The following is a 15,793-nucleotide window of genomic DNA, read 5'->3' as shown; positions in this document are numbered from 1 at the left end:
TAGGCAGAGCTGAATCCTGGTGAAAATTCTGCTACTGGCTGGTTGTCTGACCTCAGGCATCTATCACTGAGGGAGAAACTGAGGTGCAAAGACATTTTAAGTACAGCAAAAAAATTCTAGGGAACTGCCACATCATTACCATAGGCCAAAAATCTCAAGGCCTTGTTAGAACATCCTGGGTTTCTGATCAAGTAATAATGTAAAAAGAGAGTTAAAAATGTAAAGCATAATATTTTTTAAAATAACAATAACCACCACTACTACTACTATTTCTAACTCTATAAACATTTACCGAGCCTTCATTATGGGCCAGGAACTGTGCTAATCACTTTCACAGATTTTAACGTTTAATCCCCGCAACAACACTGACAGTAGTTAATAAAGTGAAAGTATTAGAACCCCCAAAAGGACAGAAATTTTAAGTTTACAAATGAAAATATAAACAGATTATTAAAGAAACCTTCCCTTTTTCTCTACCTTCCAGCCTATACCTTTGAGTATTAAATTTACACTAAAATCACATTTATTTTCAGGAGTCTGTCTTCCATTTAAAGAATACTGAGATTCAAGAGGTTGACAATCATTACAGAAGAATAAAAAACTCTGAGCTTAAATACTGGCACCAAAAATACCCTTCCGTCCAACTTTACTGAATAATTGTCCCCATTCAAAGGAAAGAGAACAGCATACATATCCGGCCCCACAATAATAGTCTTCTAATTCTAATGCCCACACTAGCAATCAGTTAATGCTGTAATTATAGGGACCTATATCGTCACAGACAAAAAAAATTTACAATTGCGAAGTCAAGTTTTGACTCTATATACATACGTACACTATTTTACATGTAAATCTTACAGTAACTGACTTAAAAAAACAGCAAACTCATCTAAGGTAAACTAATACACTAGGGTGTTTCTGAAGACTCACTTTAGAATACCAGCAGCGTAATAACCATGATATTAGCAATCAAACTTTACTTAGCAGAAAGTTCTTAGAGGCTTGGGAAGCTGTGTATAAAATGGAGTAGACAGGAGAGAAGGGTTCCCTGTACTGTTTAAATCAACTACAGGTCCCAGCATGCAATGCTCTATTCTGGAGTTAAGCAAAAACCGCAATGCATCTTGGGACTTGTAGTAAGTAAACCACTTCCCCCTATCACAGTAAGTTTCAAGAAACTGAACTATCTAGCACAATCTGACTAGATCTTACTATCAGGGCCTAGTCAAATCCAGATATAATTTGGTTGTTCTCTGCCCTAGCACAGATTCTTTAGCATATACTGGAAAAAGTATCAATTAACATTTAGATCTACATTTTCACATTAGAAAAACCTTATACAGGATAAGCATATAAAAGAAATCCTTAAAAAGCAAAAAGATGTGGTACAATTTTTAAATTATATTTAAAGACACAATTTTTAAAACAATTTTTTAAAGTCTGATCAGTTTCAAAGCTTTCTATTCCCCACCCCCCAAAAAAGTTTTAATTGTTTTACCAGCTTTTCTCTTAACACTCTTTCAAGTTATGTTTTTATGAATAATTTTTCTTGAAGGAAATTCTCATAAGAAAACATTTCCCGTACTTTAATACTGCCCATTAGGAAATGTATTCTTATAGCTATACACATACCACCATCACACACACACACACACACACACACACAACGACAAAAAAACGAATAATACTTAAGTTCCTCTTTTGTCAAGTCCTTACTCAATATTTACCCCCTCCACTCCTCACCCTTCATTTCACACACACGTGTGAAAAGAACACTCGGGGGAAAAAATTCCATTTCTCTCATCCACTGACGTCTTCAAAAAAAAAAAAAAAAATTTTTTTAAGCAATCAATAACATGTCCAAACCCAAGTAGACAACTTTAAGCTGTAATTTATGTATATAGTTTCTACACACACCCCTATTTTCTGCAAGGCTGAAGGAGGAGGCTGGGAAAAAACTAAGTGCAATCTGCATCAGGAGGCCTAACACAGGTGGTGGGTTATTTTCAGGCAACAGCACCTTCACAAACATGCTGTGGAATACAGTCCAAGAAATTCCTAACAAGGAAAGATAAGCTGGCACACAAATTTAACATAATCCAGCTAAAAATCACCTGCAACACAAGCTACTACATTTCACCATAAAAGTGACAGGCTACTATAGGATCTGAAGCTTCATCAATACAACATACTGTCCATAAGGCCAGAGATAGCAGTTGCCATGGTTACTATCACCCACTTTTATCAGGAAATTATTGTCATTAACTCTGAAGTTTTGGGTACTTATTTAAAATTTAAAAAAACAAAAGTTTAGGGCTCTGACTGTTAACTGAATAAAAGAATCAACTACTGTTTAATACCTAAGTATGCTGCTTTAGACATGCCCATGGTTAACAATACTTGGATCTGCAGCAGAAAAAAATCAATTCCTTTCTGCTGCTCCTTCTCCTCAAGTACTGACAGTTTGTATTCTCAATGCAGCCAAAACAATAAAACAAAACCCATCTTTCTGGCTTCTGTGTTTAAGTTATTTTTCTCCCCTAGGCCCACAAACAGAGTCAAAATAAAGCCTAGATCATCAACCTGTTAGGCCCCATCCCTTTCCTATTTCCAAATTACCGGTTCACTTTTTTGTCTACTTTAAAAAGCAGAAAAACATTTCCACAGATGATTCCAAAATATAGGAAAGAATAGTTTCCTTCAGCTGAGACCCGCTCACTATTTTGTATTTAGCAAGGGGGTGGGGGGGGTGTACAATTTGCAGTGTATTGGAGGGAGAGAAGCAGAGAGGCATTCAAACTGCCAAACAAGTGTCCAGTGTAAGAAAGTTGCCTTAGAAAAGCCCAAAGGATGACTGAAACTCACATAATATTATCTCTAAAAGGGAAGAGTTCACCACCATCCCAGTTTAAGACTCAATTGGTAGACAAGCAATATAAAAGTTATTCTTAAAGGTCTATTTCAGCATTCTCACAAAAGATAACTGTTCAGAAATTCAGTACACAAATACGATGATATGAAAGCCTACAAAACAGTGTGGCCACATATACACACAAATATACAAAGAAGGAAACATATGCTATTTAAGAAATAATTATCTACAATACTTTTAATGCAGTGTTAATATATTACCTCTTTAAAAACAAAACAAAACACCAAAAAGCAGCAAAAATACACACCTGGTAAAGTTAAAGTGATCAAAACACACTGCTATGCTCCTAAAGAATACTTAGGGCCTACAAAAAAAGCCCATGTACAGAAGTTCTGAGAAGTCAACATAAATCATTAATATTTCCCATGACAAATTAATACGAAAATTCAAACAAGAAATCAGCTCTGAATATAGATATAAAGGAATTCTGTCAAAGGTCAGAGACCTAAAACTTTAATCCCTTCCTTTTCTCCCTTTCAATACTAATTAAATACAAAAGACTTTGGCAATAAAATACTAAGGATACAAAATTTAAAAGCACATTAATATAACCTTAATGTCAGTATTTCCTCAGTAAAAGCTTTAGTATTCACTGTCTGCAGGATGAAAACGTTAATATTACCCTGAGAGGTTTCATTTTTATCTAAACAGTGAAATGTTTTTCTCACCCTTCACCGAAGCAAGTTTCTACATTTCATTTCTAATTGAGGTTATTTCATAAAGAGCAGTCAATTCTAAAATTTAGGGTACTCTATCTTTTGATACGCTCATAAACATAAGAACTCCCAATTATCTATATGTCATTTTACCTTAGTCCAAATAGGTGAGCAGAGTCTATTAAGAAGGCCAGAACTCAAAAGTTCTGAGTTTTAAACTTCTGGGTTATTTTTACACAAAAAAATATTTCAGTGCACTCCTCTAGATTTGAGTAGTCATTTCCTCACGCATCCCTCTAAATTAGAAAAACAAAAATGATACACACACGTACCTAAAACTAATGCATACAAATATGTCTTTTTCACTTTGAAACAAGTTTGAAAGGTTTAGTTAGTAAGAATTTTTCAGAACGTTAGCAGGATCAGTCAAAACAATCAAAATATTAACTGTGACATCTGTTACTCTGTGTGTTAATAAGAGTCTATAGAAGAATCCGGGAGCTTAAATAATCACTAAAATCAACTACTATCACATCAATGGTGAAATGAACAAAAACTTTAACAGGGAATACACATTTCACAGGATCTACAAAAGGAAAAATGATCTTTTTTTTGAATTAAGGGAAACTGCCTAGGCAGCATTTTTTAAACAAAGCTTCAAAACTGTAACAAAGAGCTTTTTGGTAACCACAGCAGTATTTAAAAAAAAAATTCATAAAGTGTTCTGGGTGCACTTTTAATGCACTCATTTCCCAAATGATATGGAGAAAGTTAGTATTTTAAAGACAGAAGCTTCTGTCCATGTATTAATTAGCCACCTATCTCAACGACTTAACATCTGCATGGTTTCTGACAATTTACAAAGCACTTTCACATGTATTATCTCATTTGATCTTATTGAGAAAAAAGTACAGTATTATTCCTAAAAAACAAACAAAATTCAAGGCAGATTCATCAAATTTTCTACACATTCCCAAGTTTTTAAACTTTGACATAAAACTTTACAAGCCGCCACAGTAGCATGATATTTCCAGTGATAAATCAATTCACCTAACACTAACAGACTTTCAAAGGACATGTGCTATAAATGCTACAAAAATACTTTCATCTTTATGCAGTTATTGTTAAGTGTTACTAAGGGACATATCAGCAATGACCCATACCCACAGACAGAACTTTACTTCTAGCTCAAGAATCTCAGTCTTTGGAGGCCAACTCAAATACATCAACCATATGTATTTATAACGCTGAGTGCCTAAGAATTTATCTGTTAGGATCACTGTCCATAGATTGGAGGAAAAAAACACAAAAAGTCTAAAAATTTTTCCATACAATATCTCCCTTTCCAATAGTTCAAGTACTCTATATCCCACTTGTATTAACATTATAGGGATGACCATAAAGCCTAAAGTCCCAAGTCATACCAACTACTTTTGTTTATAGCCATCCATTGCACATAATTTTTAAAAATGCGTTCAACACCCCACTCACCAATATGAGAATAACCCCTCTTCAAACTAAAATAATTCTAACAGTACTCTGTACCTCAGGGCAGCATCCTTAAGCTATCCACAATAAGCAATCTACTTTGTGTAATATTGTAAGCAGGTAAAAAGCAGTCAAAAATTTGTTTCAAATGGCAAATGGAACTTTTCAATGGACTTACTCAAAATCTTTCTTGAACTTTAAGGTGTTAATCCTGTTGCTTAGCTGATGCTAAGTAGAGCTGCAATAAGTAGCAAGACCCTCAAAATTCACAGATTTCCTTTATCTTGCTGCAGCACCTCCTGCTGGATAGCATTTAGAGTTCTTCATGTAAGCAGAAGAAGAGTATTTCTGACGCAGCTCTTTCCAGATGACTGAATGGGAAAAAGGATGGACCCTTCACAGCTAAAAGAAATAGGGCCCCATCCATCACTTATACCTCTTAAAAATAAAATCTGGCATAGGCAGGAGTCTTAATTTATTACTTTTCCAGTTCCATAAAGACCCGCCAGAGTTCAAAGTGCAACATGTTTAAATAAAGCTTGCAAAATTAGCTAAAAACTATGTTAAAAAGCCTTCAGAAGCACTCAAGGAAAAGACTATTAAGACCATCCAAGCAATGCCAGTCATACTGCAAATACTATTAAGTTAAGGCAAGCAAAAGTATGACATGAAGAAAAACACCTGGAATATTTTTAACATGTTAGCCAAAAGTTTGTGTTTTGCGAAGTTTCTGCACTACTACTATGCTCTTCATTTAAGGATAGTTGTATACCTACAAAAGTTTTAAGTGCAGAAATTTTTTTCATAAACATGAGCATAACTGCACACAAAAATTTCCTCTTTGCCATCAAAAGATGTGTCCTGAGATTTTAAAGTGCATTCTTCAGACATTTTAAATGGCCCTTAATAAGCCAGTTTTGAGCCCACGATGTAGATTCCATATACAGAGACAGAAAAAAGAATAGAAAAGAACTTACCAAAATCAAAATGAATAATAGTATTTCCAGTAAAAATGTAGTAACAGTTTCCTACAACGCTGTGAAACCAAGTAAATTGTGAAACTTAAAAAAAAGGGGAGGGGGAGGGGGAGAGAGCTAGTCTTCAAAAACGAAAAGAAAATCTGACCTATTTATTTCCACTGCCCAAACTTGAGTGAACATCAGATGTAAACAAACAACATAAACACTGAAAAGTACACTCAGATGTCATAGCCCCAGTTTCAGTCCCCTTATCAGGCCCTCAATGAAGCTACAGATGTTGGTGAGTAACCTCTCTAAAAGGAGATATTCAAGCTCTGTGCCCTAAAGAACCCCTAAAAAGTGTGCCTATGAAAAGGTTTCCTAGAGTGCATAACTGCTTTAAAAAAAAAATTTCATCAGCCCAAATTAATCTGTTTCTAATATTCAGCTATCAATTATTAATATATAAATGTTCTTCCTTCTCTAACGTCCTCACCTCAAGCATCTACATTCCTGACACCTACTATTAACAAAAATGCACAGCTCGCACCCCAGTTATGGGGCAAATCTTTGCAATCCAAAACACAGTCACAAAGTTCACTGTCAAGGCCAGTGCTGAGGCCCGCATACGCCCGGACCTTAACTCACATTTGAAATTCTAGAAAGCCATACTTGCAGAGACATCATTTAAAAACAACACAATGTGGACGTGAAAAGTAAGATCCTCTACTTCAAGACCTAAACAAAGAATATTTCAACATATGACCGGAATATGATGACACCAGATCCACCAATAAAAACAAAACCTGCCTACCATTAGCAGCCGTACCCCTCATCTCAACAACTCAACTACTTAGAAATCACTCTCAGCACATCTGCACCCCACAACCGGCGTGTGGCCTTCTCCGGGGGTGCAAGTCACAAAGTTGAAAGGAGACATTCTTCCCCCGGTGCCCAATCTCGACATCAACCCCTCCCCTGCCAGGGCCACCTTGCTGCTACCCACCATCGCGAACGTGGTCAGGGGAAAAAAAGAAATCCTAACAGCACCGCTCAGCAGAATAAAGAGACCAAAGAGAGGATGACGAGAAGTGTTGGGAACTGCGTGCACGACGGGGCTGGACCAAACGGAAAGAGTCCCACTCCGCGCGCCCCTCCCCCCGGCGGGGGCGCGGGCGGGGGAGGGTCGGCGCTCGGGCGGGCGGACTACTTGACGTGTCGGTGCGGCGAATTTATTTCACTTTGCCTAAGGAACGGGGTGTGCTGCGGTCCCCATTGCCTAGGGAAAAAACCCGGATGTAAAGTGAGTGAAACTAAACTAGAGTGAAGTAGGGCAGCAGCAGCCAAACTCCAGTGCAGCGGCGGCGGCGGTGACGGGGCTGAACAAGGAGCGGCGGCGGCCAAACTCCGGGGCCGCCGCAATGATGGGCCCCGTGCAGCGCTGCAGCTCGGCACCCGTGTAGCTGCAGCCGAGGCGAGGCCGGAGCCCGCTGCGGCCCCCCCAACTCAGCGGCCCGAGCCCAACTCCCCCTCCCGTCGCAGGAGCTGCACAGGGGCTCCGGAGCGGCCCCAACTCCCTCCAGTGCAACAGCAGTTGGAAAGGGGGAAATAAAGCCGCGAGGGCAGGGACGGAGAGAAGCGATGGGGAAGCACTGCAATGGGAGAGCGTGGTCCAGGCAACAGGAGAAAGATGCAACCTCAAGTCGAATGCAACATGCAATCCCCGGCCGCCGCTCGCCCGCTCCCTCCCCTCGCCACCCCGCCCCCTTTCCAAATAACTACCCTTGAACCACTTTATTAGCCGTACTTAGTCCCACACTCGCTTCGGGGAGGGGCGAGGGACGGGATCCTTCGCTCACCTTTATTTATTGCTGCTTTCTCCCCCCTCTCCATGTTTTTTATTCCTAAGTTCTTTTGTTCTAAGGGGGATGATGGCATTTACTTTTCTGCTTTGTGTAGCAGGGCAGTCGCTGGGAATCAGCCACGTATAATCCGGCGGTTTGTCATATTTTATTAGTGAAAGTATTTTATGCCTATTCTACCTCCAAGGACTGTAACATGGAGAACTGCAGGGAGGAAAAAAACATCAGAAGAATTCTTGTTTTGAGAGATTTCTTGGCGGGGCGGGGAGGGCTTTTTATTTATTTATTTATTTTTCCCCCTACAGGGGGGTTATTTAGATTTTCAAATCGATAGTTTTCAACTTAGAGCTGAATGTTTTTGTATGGAAATACTACTAGATTCTAAAACAACCCCCAACCACAATAACGGGAAAAAAAGTCCAAAATCTTAGATTAAAAAAAAAATCCCTGCTGGACAGTGATATTATCTGTTCTGTGTAGCACGCTGGACTTAACGTACTGTTGGCCTCCGAATGTTAAATAACAATAAGCCCGAACCTCAACTGAATACAAATGGGGGGTGGGGGTGGTTTTGTTTTTAAGGCTCAGCACTTTTGTAGCATCTGCCACTACGCATTTTCCAGGCGTTGATTAGCCATGCAACTCCCATAGACATGAAGTCCAGTTTTTGCAGATAAAGAGCAACAGTGGTGAGATGATCTGCCCAAAGTCAAAGTGAGTCAATGACAGAACCAGAAATAGCCTTGGGCTCTATTTGTTACTAGTCACATCTTTTCCATTAAATACTAATTCCTCCAAGAAATAAACAGTATTTAAAAATAAATAGACGTTCTTTACCTTGTTATGTATTTCCACCAGAGGTGCTTTGAGATCCTTGGACATGCAGGCATTTTCTTACTTCTGTGACCTGCAAAATTAAGTTTCATTTCTCAAGAGAAAGCAATTTTTTAAAATTTTGATTTCTTAAAGCTAAAAACTAAATAAAAGTACGGGCTTTATTTTATATGTGTAGGCCATTTAGTACCCTGAGCTTTACATTTAAAAAAAATTCACAGCAGAGAAAGTGTGTAAGAGTTTGAGATCGAAAATGAAAATCCCTATAAATGATTCAAGAAGCCTGGTTGAAAAAAAAAAAAAGAAGAAGAAGAAGCCTGGATGGATGAACTCATAATGTTGTGAAACTAAACCCATAACACAGTCAGTACGAATAAAGGAAGGACTGCTCAGGTAGTAAGACGCAGCTTTACAATCTAGAGATAACTCTAGTGTATCTAAAAGATGAGTGAAGGCGGAGGCCTTTCAAGCAGGACCCACTAGGCACTGGACCATAATCTAATGGTGTCATTTCAAATCAGCCCAGGTTGTCAAAATTTTTTCAGAGCAAGACTACTTTAGTGTTCTTGCTGAGGAAAAAAAAAAAAAGAAAAGAAAGAAAAAAAACTTTAAAATTTTTCAAAATTTCATAGAAAAAATTCAGAAACTCAAATTGTGCCTGAATATATAAATGCTATAGAACAGGAGTCAGCCAACTTTTTTCCTGTAGAAACCTGGATAGGAAATATCTAGACTTTGCAGACCATACAGTCTCTCTCACAACTTCTCAACTCTATGCAGTAGTAACACAGAAGCAGCCATAGAAAATATATAAACAAATGAGCCTGGCTGTGTTCTAATAAAGCCTTTATTTATGGGCCCTGACATTTGAATTCTATGTACTTTTCATGTGTCAGAAAATATTCCTCTTTTTTCACCCATTGAAAGAAATGTTAAAACATTCTTAGCTCGTGGGCCTCAAAAAACCAGGGGGTAGGCAGGATTGGGCCCATGGGCTGTCGTTTATCAACCCAACTTTTGACGATGAAAGCCCCTGAACTTCTTGTACGAGAAGGTGCTTGGTTACTAAGATGTTTGAATAGCAGTCAGAAATCAGTGTCATTCATGCAAACTCATGTTTTAGATATTTACACGTAATTAAAATAGTATAACCAAATAATCGTCTAATACTCATATAACTATCAAACTCTATGAAAAAGAATTCTCTAGCTTGTGGTTCATTGTTGGACCACGTTTGCATTTACATACCCTTCCTCACTCTAAGATGGTGAAGAGCAGTGGAACCAAGTAGCCTTGGATTCCCACACCCAAGAAGTATCACTCCTTCTCAGCTAAGGCACTTTAGGCAAATTACTTAACCTTTCAGAGCCTTAGTTTTCCTATCTTGTAAAATGCAGCTATTAATACCTACTTTGTAGGGCTGTTGAGAAAATTGAATGAAATAATTCACGGAAGGTGCTTAGCACAGTGTCTGGCACACGGAACCACATAACATATCTTTTCCTGTGCCTTCAAATTCATTTTCTGAGTTAATGTAACTAGAGAAGGTGAACACGTCGATTCCCAATACCTGGTCAGTGCAGATGTGGCATATGGCGTCCGAGGAGTCTCGGGGTGACTTAAGGTTGTGATATATTTCTGTGGGTCTTTCTCGAGCTCATAGTGTGCCTGACATGGGGCACTCACTAGACACTCACTAGCTGTGTGGCCTTAGACAAACATTTAGGCCTCCTGAACCCTGGGGTTTCTCATACATAAAATACATATAATACTCTGTAGGATTTTTGAAAAGGCTAACTGGCATAAATGCTAAAGAAAAAAGATAACAGTATAAGTTAGTGAAGATCCCAGAAATAAGCTGAGAATTCAAAGTTCACCATCAGAATCTCCTTTGAAGTAAACTGTTCAACTTTCAGACGTGAATGACGTAATAATAATAGCAAGTGCACAATGACTTAGAGTTTGTTCTCCGACCACCTAGTTACCCTCCAGAAACCATTTAGTAGTCATCAAAACCCTGTTGAGCAAAGTTGTAAATCTCAAATTTTATTAAATATTGGAGTACAGTTTTTAATTTTTATATAAGCAGTCAAACCTGTCAGTGTTTTTCTATATATTCCTCCCTTCTGTCCCATGCTTCAAGAGGTAATCCAAAGTCCAAGATTAGGGCTTCCTTGGTGGTGCAGTGGTTGAGAGTCCGCCTGCCGATGCAGGGGACACGGGTTCGTGCCCCGGTCCGGGAAGATCCCACATGCCGCAGAGCGGCTGGGCCCGTGAGCCACGGCCGCTGAGCCTGCGCGTCCGGAGCCTGTGCTCCGCAACGGGAGAGGCCACAACAGTGAGAGGCCCGCGTACCGCAAAAAAAAAACAACAAAAAAAAAACAAAGTCCAAGATTAGAAAAATGCCTACAATTTTCTTCTTGTATTTTTATGGTTTCTATTTTTTACATTTACTCTGTGTGTGTGTGTGTGTGTGTGTGTGTGTGTGTGTAGGTTAGGAGGTAGGAATCTAAATAACTTTTGTTGGACAGAAAATATTCAATTACTATAGGGATTCTATTAGAGAATGTAAAATGTCATTCAAAATAACAAAACAGCTATCTCCCTATAAGGACTATCAGTCTAATGCAGAGATACTGTAAATATAGGAGAAATATAACAGAGGCATTATATATTGTAGTATCATAGGGAAGCATTATATATTAGAGAATAAAGAAGTTTCTTCTGCATGTTCTTATTTTATAGTTTTGTAGTAACATAGTACATGCCATACCCTAGATATTAAGGTTTTGGAACCTGTATTTGCATATGATTGTCTCTGATATTCTGGAATTTGACAGTATTTCAAACAACATAATGACCCGGCCCCCCAAACAACTACTGGAACAGCTTTCTCATCCAGTCCCCACCACCCGCCACCTGTCCTTCACACTGTCCTTTTTTCTACTCCAGGCTGAAAACTAACCCCATTGTCTCTTAAAAGGTCACTCTAAAGAAGATTTGAACACTGTCTGAAAACCTGAGGGTCCTGCCTCTTCACTGAAGCAGGGAGGTAACTATTGGAGGTTTTTTTCCAATTCTTACTGGGCTGGAATAAATGAAAACCTGGCTTGTACCAATAAAATACTTAAATAAGGAGAGGAGACATATCAGTGTGATTTTTAAAGAATAATGACAGAAAATCCCCAGTGACTAGCAGAAGTTGAATGTATGTTCTTTCTCCCCTCTGTCTCAATGGTTTCTGATCTTTTAAAAATCTCTTTAACTGTATTGTGTGTGCTTTTGTGGTAAGCTGAAATCATCATTGGACATAGGTCAGATATAACTGGTAACTAAATAAATACTGGTGGATAAGCAGTCAACCCTCTCGAGAGTATTCTTTTTTATTTATTTATTTTATTTTGGGCTGCGTTGGGTCTTATTTGTGGCACTCAGCCTTCTCATTTCAGCGCGAGGGCTTCTCTCTCATCATGGTGCGTGGGCCCAGCAGTGGCTGCACACCAGCTCCAGAGCGTGTGGGCTCTGTAGTTGCGGCACGCAGGCTCCCTAATTGCGGCTCACGGGCTTAGCTGCCCCGCGGCATGTGGGACCTTAGTTCACCAACCAGGGATCAAACCCACGTCCCCTGCATTGGAAGGCGGATTCTCAACCACCGGACCACCAGGGAAGTCCCTCGAGAGTACTTCTCAATTTTTCTACTTTGTCATAATCACCAAGGTCAATTTAATCCTAAGCGACTTCAGGTGTATGTGTTTAGTAGCACTGACTAGACCAGGGCTCTTCAACGTTGCGCTATTGACATTTGGGGCCAGATAAGGTTTTGTCGTGGGGGCTTTGTAGGATATTTAGCAGTGTCCTGGTCTCTACCCACTAGATGCCAGTAGCACCCTCCCCTCACGGTTGTGACAACCAAAAGTATCTCCAGACATTGCCACAAGTCCCTTAGGCGTGTATGGGGCAGGGAGGAGGGTAAAATTGCACCAGGTGGGGGATGGGAAGGTAGGGGATGGGGGATTTCAGGTGGTCAGGGTTGATCACCACTAAACAGATAGACAGATAAACGGATAAATGTAGGTGTGTATTTGCATATGTGTGACTCTGCCCTCCACATGTGTGACTCTGCAGATCCCAATTCCTTTTCCAAAAATTAACGGAGGTGGATCAGGGGGCCTAGGCTGGATCTGTTGGTAAAAACTAAAATGGTTTCAATTAGAGCTGTAGAAATGTCTGCCCTAAAGCTGCTGAGCTGCTAAAAGTATCACAGGGAGATCCTCCAAGACTGGGGATGTGGAAAGAACTTTATCATCTTGTTACTTGTGCCTTTAGTTTATCTATTATCAACATAAATAAATTGTATTGTGGGCCTTGAGCAAGGATGTTATCTAGTGGAAGGCATTCCCAGATTTGGAGTGTGAAAACCTGAGCTTGGGTCTGGGCTCTGCAAATGTCTAGCTAATCACTTTATCTCTCTGGGCCTATTTCCTTGTCCAAAATGGGTAAAACAATAATACTTAATCCACTGGGTTGTTGTGAAGGTCCAAGCTGTTCATGAGAAGTAGCAGGGCTTATTCTTGAGGAATGAGGAACATTGAAATCATACAGTCCTGGGTTGACCTTGGGTAGATGAGGCAGTATTGTAAGCCACAGTTTCCTTGTGTGCAAAATATAGAAATAATCATATGACTTCATAGAGTTGTCACAGAGGTTAAATAAGTTACATGTGCTGGATAAATATTATTATTGGTCTTTGGTAAACTGCATCACATTGCACAAATACATATCATTTTATTGTTATTTCTTTTCTGTGAACACTGAAACCTGGAAATCTGAAGAACTAATTAATACAGCTATACAAGTGAAACCCTGTTATAAATATGTTACAACCCAAATTCCAAACAAGTGAAAGCAGCATTAAATTGTAGTGTGCAACCTTTCATCTTCCGAGTTAAATCAGTTAGGGCACAAGTTTGTTGCAATGACATAAGGTTCTCCTCCCCTTATTGAAATAACGTTCTAGTAAGTTTTCTACAAACTCTGTATCACATAAAACACATGGGGTCAGGCAGAGCATGCCCAGCTAGCACAATGTACGTTCATCCTGAATATTGAAATCTGACTACGTGCTGCTGTAAAATTCACCTTCCCCAAAAGCATTGGCAGATTGCGTTGCAGTCCTAAAATGGGGGTGCAGGGAGGTATCTGAGGGTATCTTTTATATAAACTGTTTAATTAAAGTATAACATTCATACAGAGAAGCGTACAAATCACATCAGGAATTTTCACAAAACGCACACACCTATGTAATCATTGAGTGTTTTTAAAGGTCTGAGAATTCTGTCATAAACATGTGTTTTATCATTAGGGGTGTAAAGAAAAAGGTTATCATGAATTTGGAAGAAAGCAGTGGAGATTTCCCAGAGGAGATAGCAACTGCCTTTGCTGTCCAAATGTGATTTTGAATTATCACGTGGCAGTTTTGCAAAATGATCAGTTGGATCAGATGGCCAAAGCCATATCACCATTTACCACTTGCTATATGATTCTGGACAATTAACTTCAAGTTCCTCAGTCTTCTCATCTGTTAAATGGGGATAAGAATAGAATTGTTATTAGGATTAAATGAAATAACGCTGGTAAAGGTTTAGATGAGTTCCGGCACATAAACTCTCAATAAATGTAAATTATTATCTATTTAGGGTGATGCCCCTTGGGACAATAGGAAAGAATTTACAGAGATCTCAAGAATTCTTTTAGAAAAAAAGGGAAATTTTGCACAGAAGGGGAGTTGGATCAAAATAGCTAAGGGGTGCTATCACTGAGCCCCAGGACCAGCAGGGAGGGTTGGTCTGTGGGAAAGCCTGCAGAATTAAGCCTGAGACAAAGCAGAGTACCTGGAGTTGGCAGGCAGGGTGCTGAACCAAGGAGCTGTAAAGATAGTGCGGTTCTGAACAGAAAGCCACAGGGGTGTGCCTGGCATCCAAACAGGACATGACCTGATTTTTCAGAAACCAGAGTAAGGTCTAGGAGTGATTGTTTGTTTGATGTGGGCCTATAGAGAGGAACGAGAGAAGCAGCAGCCACAGGAATCATAATCCCAGGGGTCAGATCCTTGAAAGCCCTGTCCACTGAAGGAAGGGGACTCATTTAGGGCTTTATCCACGGCTAGGAGACTGGAGCAACTTAGAGTTTAGGAACGACCTCAAATGTATCTGGCCTGGCATTCCTTCACACTGAAATACGATGGAAGGATGCACTTGAATCGACTTGGATCCTGAATAGAGAAAGATATACTACTAAAGAAGAAAAGAGAGGAGGCAGTCTGAGTCTCAGAACCCAGACATGGCAGAGAAATCTGCCCCTCTGAATGACGGCAACAAGGAGTTACCCCAAATCCAGCCAGCAGCCTGATTTGTCACAGCTGGACCTTAGAGTGTCCTTATTTCTTCTTCATTATCTCAATCTTGCAAATGGCTTATCATCTCTCTAAGGGTCTTTGAAAGGAGGCAATTTGGTTTCTTTTTCCTTGATTGGTTGTAGGAGATGCATCAGAGTATAAGATTCAGCAGGACAATTTTGGTGAATAAATGTGACCCAGTGTGCTCATTTTGAGGAAACATCTGTCACTGATGGATAAAGAGCATGAAATACCCAAGTCAGGGATGGCAAATCTGTGGCCTGTGGGTTACCAGAGGTCTGAACTTGGCCTCAGAATCCTTCTCAACACCACGGCTTGTTGAGAAGTGCATCAGCCATTACCAACTAGTTGGAGCTTGCTCAAGATAGAAATCCATTTTGTCATAGCAGGACTTACCCCTCATCCCTTGTTATAATTAATGCACCCATCCTAACCACTTCTCCCAAAGCCCAACACATAGGGTATCAGATATGTCATTTGCTTGGCTTCAACCTTACATATTTAAATTAAGCCCTTGATAGGTAACAATTGCCTATTTAGGGACCTGTTCTCATATTTCTGAGTTTATAACTGATTTATGACCTATAAATACATCAACCTAATTGCTGAATAATTTATATACTGAGGTCATGATCTCTGGATGAACC

General features: G+C 39.6%; 1 protein-coding gene across 19 annotated transcripts in view; it reads right to left on the bottom strand.

The window, feature by feature from the left end:
- The window catches only part of PHF21A (PHD finger protein 21A), a 186,407-nt gene extending 179,187 nt beyond the window's left edge, over positions 1-7,220 (bottom strand). For 11 of the 19 annotated variants that reach the window (XM_024748957.1, XM_024748940.1, XM_024748952.1 and 8 more), the window contains exons 1-2: positions 6,054-7,220; positions 5,255-5,478 (exon numbers count right to left, since the gene is read on the bottom strand). The gene's annotated coding sequence lies outside the window, so the exon portion shown is untranslated. The remainder of the gene's footprint in view (positions 1-5,254; positions 5,479-6,053) is intronic. The other 8 variants (XM_024748941.1, XM_024748948.1, XM_024748949.1 and 5 more) reach the window with 5 other exon arrangements.
- Between the last annotated feature and the right edge of the window lie 8,573 nt (positions 7,221-15,793).

This window comes from Neophocaena asiaeorientalis, unplaced genomic scaffold (assembly GCF_003031525.2).
Source record: "Neophocaena asiaeorientalis asiaeorientalis breed wild unplaced genomic scaffold, Neophocaena_asiaeorientalis_V1.1 scaffold43, whole genome shotgun sequence".
NCBI classification, from domain to species: Eukaryota; Metazoa; Chordata; class Mammalia; order Artiodactyla; family Phocoenidae; genus Neophocaena; species Neophocaena asiaeorientalis.
Note: the sequence above shows the minus strand (reverse complement) of the source record. Positions and strands in the feature narration are given on the sequence as shown.